At 47.1% G+C, this 13,312-nt stretch overlaps 1 long non-coding RNA gene across 1 annotated transcript; it reads right to left on the bottom strand.

The window, feature by feature from the left end:
* Positions 1-3,727: 3,727 nt before the first annotated feature.
* On the bottom strand, positions 3,728-12,496 carry LOC148131052 (uncharacterized). Its single transcript, XR_015748314.1, has 3 exons — positions 12,432-12,496; positions 10,154-10,245; positions 3,728-3,811 (listed from the first exon to the last, which is right to left on the bottom strand). It is a non-coding gene; the product is annotated as an uncharacterized LOC148131052 (long non-coding RNA).
* Between the last annotated feature and the right edge of the window lie 816 nt (positions 12,497-13,312).

The raw sequence follows: 13,312 nt of genomic DNA, 5'->3' as shown, positions 1-13,312 counted from the left end.
GCCACAAGTGGCATCAATCTGACTCTCCGTAAGTTCCATGAAACCTTATCTGGGCAGGCAAGAAATCTCGGGAGGTTCTTGTAATATAGGCAGACCTCAATAAAGCACCTGGGTTTTCCCCCAAAATAAGACCTAACCATAAAATAAGCCCTAGCATGATTTTACAGGATGCTCATCATATAAATCCTACGCCCCAAAAATAAGCCGCGGTTAAAATTGTCAGCCAGACGGACGCGTTTAGTACTGTATTTCCTGAAAATAAGACATCGCCTGAAAACAAGCCCTTTGGAACAAAAAAATAATATAAAACTTGGTCTTATTTTGGGGGAAATATGGTAGTTGCCCTTTCATGAGTGATTTGGTTGCCTGTGCCTGACACTACCAGCACTGTGGGGGTGTTAGCTTCTCTACCTATTAACCAGTCCTGATGTTATGATGTTTCCTTCCTATAAGGGACTTAAACTAGCTTACTGTTAAAAGAATAACAAACTTGGAAGAGACCTTGGAGGTCTTCTAGTCCAACCCCCTGCTTAGGCAGGAAATTCTATTCCACTCAATGGTTGTCCAATCTCTTCTTAAAAACCTCCAGTGTTGAAGCATTTACAACTTCTGGAGGCAAGTTGTTCCACTGATGAATTGTTCTAATTGACAGGAAATGTCTCCTTAGTTCTAAGGTTGTTTCTCTCCTTGGTTGGTTTCCACCCATTGCTTCTTGTCCTGCCCTCAGGTGCTTTGGAGAATAGCTGGACCCCTTCTTCTTTGTGGCAGCCCCTCAGATATCGAAACACTGCTATCATGTCACCCCTCATCTGGACACAGGAAGCTTTCAAGGTAAGAACAAGAGTTGCTATTTGCAGAATAGCCAACTTGTAGAATAATAGGGTTGGAAGGGAGCTTGAAGGCCTTCTGGCCAACCCTCGGCTCAAACAGGAAGACACCGTTCAGGAGAGCTGAAGAAGCTTCTTGGATGAGAAGTGAAACATTTTCAAAGGAAAACCAGGAAGTTCCGTTGCCTCTTGAAAAAGTACCTTTTGGACAAACCATGACCTGGATGATGGAGAATCTTCATAGACAGGAGACACTAAACCCATGATGGCGAAATTTACGGCACGAACGCCAGAGCCCTCTCTGTGGGCATGCGTGCCATCGCCAGCTGCTCTTCTGGTTTCGGGTGCACACATGTGCAGCAGCCAGCTGGTATTTGTGGGTGCCAGAGCACCAGAAAATGGCCTGAAAAAATGGCCTGAAAACAGCCCCCCAAATGGCCTGAAAATGGCCCAAAAACTGTCTGAAAAATGGCCTGAAAGTGGCCCCCAAAATGACCTGAAAATGGCCCCAAATGGCCAAAAAAACAGGCATGCAGGCACCGGCCAGCTGGTCTTCAGATTTTGGGTAATCTGGCACACACACATGCACACGCATGCACGGGCGTTCTGGTTTGGACACCCGGTGCCGAAAAGGTTTGCCATCACTGCACTAAACCGTCCCAGACAAAGGGCTGCCCAACCACTTCTTAAAAGCCTCCAACTTCTGGGGGCAAGTAGGAAGTAGGAAGGGCAAGAGAAACGTACCATTGATATGAGGCAAGTAGGATTCGTTCAGGAGCAACCGGATCCACTTCACAAGACCAGAGACCTGAAAGGGGAAGAAAAAAAAGCAGAGTGACCTGCTGTAGAAAGTGACCAGCTCATAACCTGTCAGAAATGGTGTAAGCCAGGGGTGGGATTCAACTGGTGTTACTACTGGTTTGGTGACTACGTTTTGCATGCGCATATTGAATAATAAATAAATACTCAACAATACAAGAATATTTCCTTTCATCGGCTATCTAATTGTCCAACTTCCCTGAGCTGGAGCACATCCAGATCTTCAGTGCTTTGTGTGAAAAGCTGGCACAAGCTTGGGGGCCAACTAATTTTGGGGTCAACCCAGCAAAAGCCAAACACAGAGGTAGGAAATAAAATACAGAATAACAAGAATTGGAAGGAACCTTTGAGGTCTTCTAGTCCAACCCCCTGTTCAAGCAGGAGATGTAAAATTATTCTGGACAAATGGTTGTCCAGTCCCATCTTAAAAGCTTCCAGTGATGGAGCACCCACAACTTCTGAAGGCAATTGTTCCATTGATTAATTATTCTCACTATCAAAGTATTTATCCTGATTTCTAGGTTGCTTCTCTCCTTCATTAGTTTTCACCTGTTTGTTCTTGTCCTGCCTGAAGGTGCTTTGGAAAAGAGCTTGACCCCTTTCCTCCTCTCTGGGGCAGCCCCTCAAATATTGGAAGGCTGCTCTCCTGTCTCCCCTGGTCCTTCTCTTCCCTAGACTAGCCAGGGCCAGTTCCTGCAACCGTTCTTTGTGTGTTTCATCCTCCAATCCCCTAATCATCTTTGTTGCTTTTCTCTACACTCTTTTAAGAGTTTCAATATCTTTTTTTATAGTGTGGTGACCAAAACTGGATACAGGATTCCAGGTGTGGCCTTACTAAGGCTTTACAGAGTGGTATTAGTACCTCACTTGATCTTGATTGTATTCTTCTGTTAATGCAGCTGAGGATTGTGTTGGCTTTTTTGGCTATTGCTGCTGCACACTGCTGGCTCCTATGTAGCTGGTTGTCCACCAAGACTCCGAGATCCTTCTCACAGTTACTACTATTGAGCCAGGTACCATGTACTATGTACAATACCTGGGCGTGGGATTCAGCCGGTTCGAGCTGGTTCGGCAGAACCGGATGTTAAATTTATATCTGGTTTGCCAAACCGGTAGTTGAACTGACTGGCTGGCCCACCCACCCCACCCCACCCCTCCCAGGAGTCTCCACACGGCCTGTTTTGGATGCAGGGTCTGCGTGGAGGCTCTGGAAGGGGGAAAAACTGCCCTCCTGGAAATGGGCCTGTTCCCAGCTTCCAGAGGGCCTCTGGATCCCAGGGAGGCCGTTTTCACCCTCCCAGAGGCCCGAGGGAAGCCTCCAGACTCTGGGGAAGGCAAAAAATGGCCTTCCCAGAAGTTCCAGTAGGCCATGCCCCCCCATGGCCACGCCCACCCAGCAACTGGGCAGAAAACCGGTTGCTGGGTTTTTTGAATCCCACCCCTGACGACGCCTATGCATTTGGTTTTTCCTGCCGACTTTTATTTCTCTGACCATTGGATTTCATTTTGTTAGACAGCCCCCCCCCAATGCCCAAGGCCGACACACCTTGCTAGTTCTCACCTGCTGGGATGGTAGGTTTTACAGGACTTCACGGCCAGTTTGCAATCAGTTGCAATCGTAGACTTATTCGTTATTGGAAGATTTTGAAATCTTGGCAAACTCTAACCCTAAGGAGGCCTCATAAAGCAGCACAAACCCTTCACGTGATCTTGATTTTATCCCTCCGTCGATGCAGCCTGGGATTGCGTTGGCTTTCTTGGCCACTGCGTTGGCTGTGTGCAGCCACATGGGCTGAGGCTGGGCTCTTTCACACCCAGGACAACCCAACTGGGTCCTGCTCACAGCTTACCTAGATGCAGGTGAACGTTTGAAGCAGTGCGTGCCAAGTAGGAGGTTCAGAAGTGGCCTCCTGGAGTCCTTCCGGTTGAGTTGCCAGGAGCCCCAAACCAATTTTCCTCCCTACACCCTACTCGCAATCCCTACTCACCACTTCCTTGGTGCAGATCAACTCTTGTTTTGGGATCTGGAGGAGGACTCCCAAAATCACATTTAGGCTGTCCTGAGTGAGGCCCAGGCTGACGGCGTTGTCCCTCAGGGAGGGGAGTGGGATGGGAGACGGACTGAAAGGAACGGTCAAGAAGTGGTTTTTGGTCCGAACAATCATCTGAAAAGAGAAGAGGGAAGAAGCATGGCTGAAGGGAGTCATGCAAAGGCGGGATTCAAATTTTGTAACAACCAATTCTGTGGGTGTGTCTAGGTGGGCATGGCTAGGTGGGCACGGCCATGTGACCGGGTGGGTGTGGCTTCTTTTTTGGCAGCACCCTCACCCCATTTTTGGGCCTTCTGGGCTTCAGGGAAGCCTCCAGGGGGCGATTTTGCTCTGAGAAGGCTTTCCTGGGGTGCAAGAAGGAAAAAAAACAGAGCATGCGCTCTGTTTTGGGGCCTTCTGGGCCTCAGGGGAGCCTCCTGGGTGAAGCAGTAATAAGTGAGGAGAATCCTGGCTCAGCTGATCATAGGAAAAGCTGGTTGGCGGGAGGGGAAAAAACAAAGAAATACCTTAAGGAGTGACTGGGCAGGGAAGAACACAGTCAGTGATGTTGGGCATGCACACACAATGTTGCACATGAGTCAGATAAGGACTGACTGGGAGGGGAGAGGCCAGCCAGGGCCACGATTTGCCGTTTCTCTGAACTGCGCAGAATCATAACAACCAGTTCTATAGAACCGGTCCGAACCGGTAAAATCTCACCCCATGGAGTCATGGCAAACATAGCTCGCTACTAGTACTGTTGTAGTAATGACATGCCATAGAAATGTAAGGCTGGAAGAGACTTTAAAGGTCTTCTAGTCCAACCCCTGGCTCAAACAGGAGACCCTACAACTTTCCAGATAAATGGCGGTTGTCCAGTCTCTCCTTGAAGGCCTCCAGTGATGGATCACCCACAAATTCTGGAGGCAAACCATTATCCTGGTTAATTGTTCTTATTATCAGGACATTCCTCCTAAGTTCTAGGTTGATTGTCTCCTTGATAGTGGAATAATAGAATAACAGATTTGGAAGGGGCATTGGAAGTCTTCTGGTCCAATCCCTGGCTCAAAAAGGAGACGTTACACCATTCTGGGCAAAACCCAGACTTTTCTTGAAGGCATCCAGTGCTGGAGAACCCACGACTTTTGGAGGCGACCAGTTCCACTGATTTATTGTTCTCACTGTCAGAAAAGTTTCCATCCATTACTTCCTGCCCTGTCCTCAGGTTCTTTGGAACAGGGGTCTCCAACCTTGGCAACTTTAAGCCTGGAGGACTTCAACTCCCAGAATACCCCAGCCAGCAAAGCTGGCTGGGGCATTCTGGGAGTTGAAGTCCTCCAGGCTTAAAGTTGCCAAGGTTGGAGACCCCTGCTTTGGAGAATAGGTTGACTCCCTCTTCACATAGACTAGTGTCTAAACTTCTGGACCTTGGCCTTTCTAATTCAATCTGCCTTTGGATTATGGATTTCCTGATTTGCCACTCACAGAGGGTCAGATTAGGTAATCATACTCCTTCAGCCCTTATTCTTAACACTGGTACACCACAGGGTCGCGTGTTGAGTCCCTTACTCTATACTCTTTATGTGCACGACTGCATTCCCGCTCACGCTAGTAATACTCTTGCTAAATTTGCAGATGATACAACAGTGGTGGGACTCATCTCCGGGGGGTGGGGGATGAGTCTGCCTACCGAGATGAGGTGGACCAGTTGTTTTCGTGGTGTGGAGACAATAACTTGGTCCTCAACACCAATGGAGCTTATAGTGCACTATAGAAGGAACAGATCAGACATCCAGCCCTTGCTTATCAAGGGAGACCGAATGGAGCAAGTGGCCAGTTTTAAGTTTCTGGGGGTTACCCTAAAAGAGGACCTGACCTGGGGGGCTCACATTGCAGCCCTGGTCAAAAGGGCCCAGCAGAGATTATACTACCTGAGGCTTCTCAGAAAACAACTGAATGGAAAACTGCTGGTGACCTTCTACCGCTGCACCATAGAGAGCATCTTAACTTACTGCACCTCTGTATGGTTTGCCAATTGCACAGGGGCAGATAGGAAAGCACTCCAGAGGGTGAATGTCATTGCCCAGAGGATCATGGGTTGCCCTCTCCCCTCTTTGGAAGAGCTTCATAGCTCCCGCTGCCTTAAGAAAGTTCAAAACATTCTCAAAGATCCATCTCATCCTGGGCACCCCCTTTATTTGAACTATTACCATCTGGCAGACGGTACAGGATAATAATAAAAACAAGGACAAATAGGCTGAAAAACAGCTTCTATCCCAGGGCGGTAGCTCTTTTGAATTCTGCTATATAGTGCAGTATTGGGTGTGGTGTCAGGGGTTTTCGGTTCAATGTGTGGAGGGCGAAGGATGTGTGTTTGTGTTTATTTTCAGGGTCCTGGTCCTGGTGTGCACTGAAGATGGTGTTTGATTTCATTGTACGAGGTGCAGTGACAATCAAGTAAAGTAAACTAAATTAAACTCTGAGGCAAACCGTCAAATATTGGAAGACTGCTATCGTGTCTCCCCTGGTCCTTCTCTTCGATAGGCTAGAATTATGATGGAGGGGTCAACTGTCACCCCCACATTTCCTATAGAGTGGGCCAGATTGAAGTAGGAGGATCTCTTTTGGGGTGCTAGGAAAATCCAACCATCCCCCCCCAAAATGGGGTCTCCAGTGCTTTTGGACCACAGCTTCAGAATAGTATCTGGGAGGCCTGCTTGAGGGAAGAGCCATCAGGGTTTTTACAAGGGAGGAGATTTTTGTGTCCTCAAATAACCGAGATGTTACACCGCCTCAATTTAAGCCATTTTCGAGGCACTCGGCCAGGTGATATTTGCAAAACAGATTTCAAAGGATTTGGGATCCAGAGATTGGAGAGAGTAGAATTTCAGACGAATCGGGTGCTGTCTCACTGAGCTGGCCTAAGGCACAATTGTCGCCAGACTGGCAATTGTGGCCCATTTCTAGCCTTCTGGAACTTTGGGGAGGCCCATTTTTCACCCTCCCTGGGCTCCGGAGGCTTTCCACGAGCCTCCTGGAGGGGAAAAACAATCTTCCCTAGGCTCCAGCGGCCCTCCGGAGGCCAGAAACGGGCCCATTTCCGGCCTTCGGGAGCCTCTGGGAGGCCCATTTTTCACCCTCCCTGGGCTCCAGGGGCTTTCCACGAGCCTCCTGGAGGGGAAAAACAATCTTCCCTAGGCTCCAGCGGCCCTCCGGAGGCCAGAAACGGGCCCATTTCCAGCCTTCGGAGCCTCCGGGAGGCCCATTTTTATTTTATTTATTTTATTTATTTATTTATTTGATTTGCCAATTGTTTACAAGATAATAAGTATAAATGTATACATAGTTGTGAATACATGAAATGGGTACATATAAGAAAAATAAAAGAATAAGAGAAACAATAGGACAGGGACGGTAGGCACGTTGGTGCGCTTATGCACGCCCCCTACAGACCTCTTAGGAAAGGGGTGAGGTCAATAGTAGACAGTCTAAGGTTAAAGTTTTTGGGGTTTGGGGAAGAAACTACAGAGTCGGGTAGAGTATTCCAGACATTGACCACTCTATTGCTGAAGTCGTATTTCCTGCAATCAAGTTTGGTGCGGTTTACTTTGAGTTTGTATCTATTGTGTGCTCTTGTGTTGTTATGGTTGAAGCTGAAGTATTCATTGACAGGTAGGACATTGCAATGTATGATTTTATATACCATGCTTAAGTCAGACCGAAGACGGCGTAATTCAAGGTTTTCAAGTTCTAGAATTTCAAGTCTGGTGGCATAAGGTATTCTACAACGAGTAGAGGAGTGGAGAACTCTTCTTGTGAAATATTTCTGGACTTTCTCAATTGTGCTAATATCAGATACGTAGTGTGGGTTCCAGACTGATGAACTGTATTCGAGTATTGGTCTAGCAAATGTTTTGTATGCTCTGGTTAGTAGTGTGATATTACCAGAGAAAAAGCTACGTAGGATTAGGTTAACAACTCTTAATGCCTTTTTGGCTATGTAGTTGCAGTGGGCTCTAGCACTTAGATCATTAGAGGTGAGTATTCCAAGGTCCTTTACAGAGCTTGAGTCATCAACAAGATCTTGACTATTCAGCTTGTATTTTATTTTCTGATTTTTTTGCCAATATGTAAGACAGAGCATTTATTTGTTGAGATTTGAAGTTGCCATTTGTTTGACCACTCTGATACATAGTCAAGATCTTTTTGTAGGGTAGCAGTATTGTCTGTGGTATTGAACAGCTTTACATCATCAATGAAGAGAACGCAGTTGCTCTTAATATGATCACAGAGGTCATTTATGTAGAGTATGAAGAGAGTTGGTCCTAGAACCCTTGGGGACACCACTGTTGACAGGTACAGAATTTGATAGGATGCTCCCAATTTTGACCATTTGTTGTCTGTTTGACAGGAATGCTTCTATCCAGTTATTCAGTTGTCCAGAGATACCATAGGATTTTATTTTTAGGAGTAGTTTGTCGTGTACCACTGAATCAAAGGCTTTATAGAAGTCTATGTAGATTGCGTCTATTGCTTTGCCCTGGTCGAGTTGTGTCGTCCATATGTTTTTGCAGTGTAAGAGTTGCAGATTACAGGATAGTTTTTTTCTGAAACCAAATTGTTTATTGGAGAGTAGGTTATTTGTCTCTAAGTGAAGGATGATGGATTGGTTAATAATTGATTCCATGACTTTACAGGTGACGCAGCATAAGGAGATTGGCCTGTAATTTTCAACTAGGCTTGGGTCTCCTTTTTGAAGATGGGGATGACTGTGGCTTGTGACCATAGGTTAGGCAAGGAGCTGGTTCTGAAAGATTTTTCAAAGATTATGCTTAGAGGTTTGGCTATGGCAGTGGATAGCTTTCTTAAGAAGTAGGCACATATTCCATCCGGTCCAATAGATAGAGATGGTTTTAGGTTGCGTAGTGCTTTTTCAACATTGTCTTCTGTGAAATCGATATGTATTAGATCATTGTTGTTATCTGTGGTACGGCTAGGAAATACTGGGCATGATCCATTGCTGTTTACAAATACTGAGCCAAGAATGTGTTAAAGATGTTGGCTTTAATGGTGTCGTCGTTGCAGTCTTTACCATCAGGTCCTATCAAGGGAGGGATGGACCTTGAGTCTTTTAGTTTGTTGTTTACAAAATTGTAAAAAGCACGGGTGGAATTGGTGCTTAGAAGGTTTTCCTCTTGTTTAATGTGATAATTGGTGCATTCGGTCTTTATCTGGTGGCATAAATTTTTGTATCGGTTTTTGAAATTGGCAACGTGACCAGATTTGTTTTTCCGCCAGAGTGATCTCTTTTTGGATTGAAGTTTCCTTATTGATATGGGTAATCTGCTTTTTGTTTTGTTTTGGGAGTTGTTGTTGGTACATATAGTTTGATGACTCTTTTGACTTCAAGTAAAAATATGTTGTAATGGTCTTCAACAGTATTGCATCCAGTGAATAGAGATTGCCAATCAAGGGAAAAATCAAGGGAAAAATCAAGGGAAAAATGGGAGGCCCATTTTTCACCCTCCCTGAGTCTCTGCACGGACCTTGTACTTACCTGGCATCCAAAATGGGCCACCTGGGGACTCCTGGGAAGGGCAGGGCAGGGTAGGCAGGGCCAGCCAGAGATAGGATTTGTTGGTTCACTGAACCGGTAATTTAAAAATGATAAAATTAGCTATCGGTTCACCCAAACTGGGGTGAACCTGGTAGCAGCCCACCTCTGGTCAGCCGCCATCTCACCAGACTGACAATCGTGGCTGGAGAGGATGGTGGTGTAGTCCACTCTATCCCCAGGTCACATGGTTAGGGGAAGCTGGCTAGAATTGTCCATGCCTCCTGTTGTGGTTTGCCGGCAGCCGGTGCAGACAGCAGCGGAATCGGACAGTGGGGAAGAATGGGGACCAGTGCGGGAGTCTGGAGGGGACTCAGAGGAGGGTCCTGCATCCAATGCAGAGATGGGGCCAGAACCATCTGGGAGTGGGGTGCTGCCTCTGGAGCCTCTGGAGTCTGGCAGCAGGGAGGCAGAGGAAGAAGGGGACCCTGTTCCCAATGCATGTGTGTGTGTGTGCAGAGCTGCCAGAAGGCGAGAGCAGATGAAACAAAAGGGGCGACTCAGGAGTAAGGCTGGGAGGTGTTTGCTCCTCCCCTAAGGTATAATGGACAGGCAAAGGTAGAGAAACCTTTGCAGGAAGCAAAGTCATTCGTACTATTTGGATTAAGCCTTGAAGCTCTGTGTGGACTTTGTACTTCGGTTGTGTTTTTTTTACAGTTAATTTGGCACTTTAGTTGTTGGCAGCCATTCAAAGGAGAGAAAGGTAGGTGCTTATCTTGAGGGACTATTTGGGACTCATTACAGGCTGGGAATGCACATAATTCCCAGCATTGAAATAAAACAAGAGTTGTTTGGGTTAAGCGTGTGCTTAATTACAGTCTCAGGAAGCCTTGGTCAGAACACCTCCTTGGCCTGCTGCTTACATGCATTTTGAAGACGTAGTAAGACGGGGTGATCAACGGTTTGCTGGCCAGCTGGTATTGGATGGAGGCTGAGGTGCCCATGTGATAAAACACTGCAGGGTAAACACAGGTGTGTCATTAAAAATCCAGATGTGGACTGGACTGCATGATACATATGTGTGACAAATAATCAGAAAATTCTTCGCAAACTGTTGTGCAAGGGAGCTGAGTAATTTTGATCAGGGAGATACGTAGCAAAGCAAACTGCACATTATGCAAAACTTTTTAAGTGTGTGTGTGTGTTTGAGAGAGAGAGAGAGAGAGAGAGACAGACAGACAGACAGACAGACACACAGACACAGACACACACAGACACACAGACACACAGACACATGCACCCACACACACACAGAATTAGCAAATGGCCTCTATCCTGCTAGCTCCTTTGATTAGGTTCTGGACATTTGCTAATTTTTGAAACAGAATAACAGAAAGACGGAAAGACAGAATGTCAGAATAGCAGAATAATAAATAAAGGAATGTCAGAATAACAGAAAACAACAGACTAACGGAATAACACAGTTGGAAGGGATCTTGGAGGTCTTCTAGTCCAACCCCCTACTCTTGCAGGAGGCCCTATACTATTCCAGGACAAGTGACTGCCAAATCACTTCTTAAAAACCTCCAGGGATGGAGCCCCGACAACTTCTGGAGGCAACTTTCGTCTTAAAATCCTCTTTTCTTCATCTTATTTATGATTCCAACCCAATCAGATGCCAATCTGGCCAAAAAGACCCACAAGGGGAATAAGGAATGGGGTTTGTGCCCTTTCAACACAACTATGGTGTGTACGCGAAGGGGGAGAGTCACAATTGTGAGTTTCACCCCCTTCGGTGGGAGGAGTGCCTTCAAGACGGAGGGAGAGGCTGTCACCGTGCAAAGCTCCACCTCGTTTTAATCACAGGTGTAACAAAGAGATGGGATCATCGTCGACTTCTTTAGGCTCCCACAGAGGGGAGGACATTGGTAGGCCAAGCCATTTGTATACAAACAGTGAGCAATCCCTCCTCCTTCTAGCATTGATGATGTTACCTAGTTAGGTCATGAAATGTCTGCATGAAAACAAAACCAAGCTCAGAGAGCACCAAGGACCTCACAGTTTGTTGTGGCCCACTGGCAGCTGACGGAACTGGTAGCAGAGTCAGGCAGTAGCGAGGAAGTTGGGGAGGAACCCGGGCCAGTCTTGGGAGGCTGAGGAAGGCTCGGATGAGGGCTCTGCATCAGAGGCAGAGATGGGGCCAGGACAGGCTGACAGTCAGCAGATGCCTTCAGACGCAGACAGCAGTGAAGCGGGGGAGTTTCTGGAACCGGTTCCCAGCCTGCGCATGTGCAGGGCTACCAGAAGTCAAGAACAATTGAGAAAGCAGGGTTGGCTCAGGAGTAAGGACCCACCTCAGAGACGATTGGCCCTTCCCATAAAGACATCAAAGAGGAGCAGACGGGAGGTGAGCCTTTGCAGGAAGCAACTAGTTCATCTGGTCGATCCAAGCTTTTGAAAAGTTCTGTTTGCCTCTATATTGAGTTTGGCCTTGCCCTGCACCTGGCACTTAGTTCTCTGGCCGCATCCCAAGTGCGATAAGGTGGGTGTTTATGAACACTCTCCTGAAAGACGGTTTGTGAAGCCCGGCAGGCTGGGAATGAATATAATTCACAGCCGTGGAAATAAAAGAGATTTTGCCGGAACTAAGATTGTGTTTTATGCTTTCTAAGGAAGCCTAGGTCAGAACACAGTTCCCCTCCTCCTCTTCCTCCTCCTCCTCCTCCTCCTCCTCCTCCTCTTCCTCCTCCTCCTCCTCCACCACCACCACAACCACTATGTAAATTCTCCTCCATTCTGGCACTGATGTCATTACCTAGTTGGGTCATGAAATGTCTGCATGAAAACAATCAAGCTCGGGTTGCACCAGGGATGGGATTCTACTGGTTCAGACTGGTTCGGGTGAACTGGTAGTTCCGGTGATCATTTGGCCCCATCCACCCATTCTCTGCCCTTTCCTGGGCTTTTATTTCCTTGTTTTTGAGCACAGCTGATTTGCGTGGCAGAGCGCCTCGGCTGTTTGACTCACCGGGACTGCAGGAGAAGGTAAGTAGCTCTCTGAAAATGGGCTTTTTGAAATGCTGTGCGCGCTTGCACTCACCAAACCGGTTGTTACACCAGTTGAATTGCACCACTGGGCAGCACCGAGGACCCCCCACAACCCTGATCCACAAACATCTTCTTCCATTGTCAAGAACTCACCATCCATCGTGTAGAGATAATCGAACTTTATGATTTGCAGGAGCCGCTGCAGCGTTTCGCAGAGCTGAAAGGAAGCGGGAAGGATTAATGCAACAAATGCAAATGATAATAATAATAATGCAGTCCAGGTTGAACAGAGATTCCCCTGTGGGAAACTGACTCGGAGGAGGAAGCTGAAGAGCTGACAGGGAGTGGGAGTGTGGCTCCGTTGGCTGTGGAAGAAACTGGGGAAGGCCAAAGTCCGGCTGGGCAGAGCAGGGAAGAGGTAGAACAAGGGAGAGGGAATTTAGACAAAGACCCAGGCCCACCCCCTCTTCATCCTAGGGCATGCAGGGAGGAATGGAGAAGGGAGCAATGTGGGTTGCGTGGCTTACGGGGGAGAAAAGGGCCCTGATTCCCTCATTAGCTGCAGCTGGGAACACAGTGTTTAAAAAGGGAAGCTGCGTGCAGCAAGCTGTTGGGAGCAAATCATGAATTTATCTTGTATCATCGTGGTTTATCTGTGTTCCTGGCATCTTCCCAACTGTGTGTGTTTTGCCGTGCCTTTAAGTCTGAAATTCTTGCTCTTGCCCTGCCAAGTTTGGCTTGTTTGGACTTGAAGTTACAGTTTGTGTTGCTCATGTTTTGGACTGAATTTTCTCCAGTTAAAGGCTGTTCCTGGGAGAGTTTTTCTCCAGCCGAAGGTAACCTGGGCATTGGGGGCACAGTTGGAGATAATAAAGGAACTCTTATTGCTTATTTGACTGTGTTGCCTTTGTGCCACGGCCCTTTGGGTCATCACAGACTGGTTGGAGGGGAAAAGAGGTTTTGTGCACACTATCCATATCTCCAGGATGCTAGAATCAAATCCTAGAATCAGAATGGAGCTGGAAGGGACTTTG

This window comes from Notechis scutatus, chromosome 3 (genome assembly GCF_049901735.1).
Source record: "Notechis scutatus isolate UNSWTSFEM ecotype Mainland chromosome 3, rNotScu1.2, whole genome shotgun sequence".
NCBI lineage: Eukaryota > Metazoa > Chordata > Lepidosauria > Squamata > Elapidae > Notechis > Notechis scutatus.
This window is presented reverse-complemented; position numbering and strand designations above follow the sequence as displayed.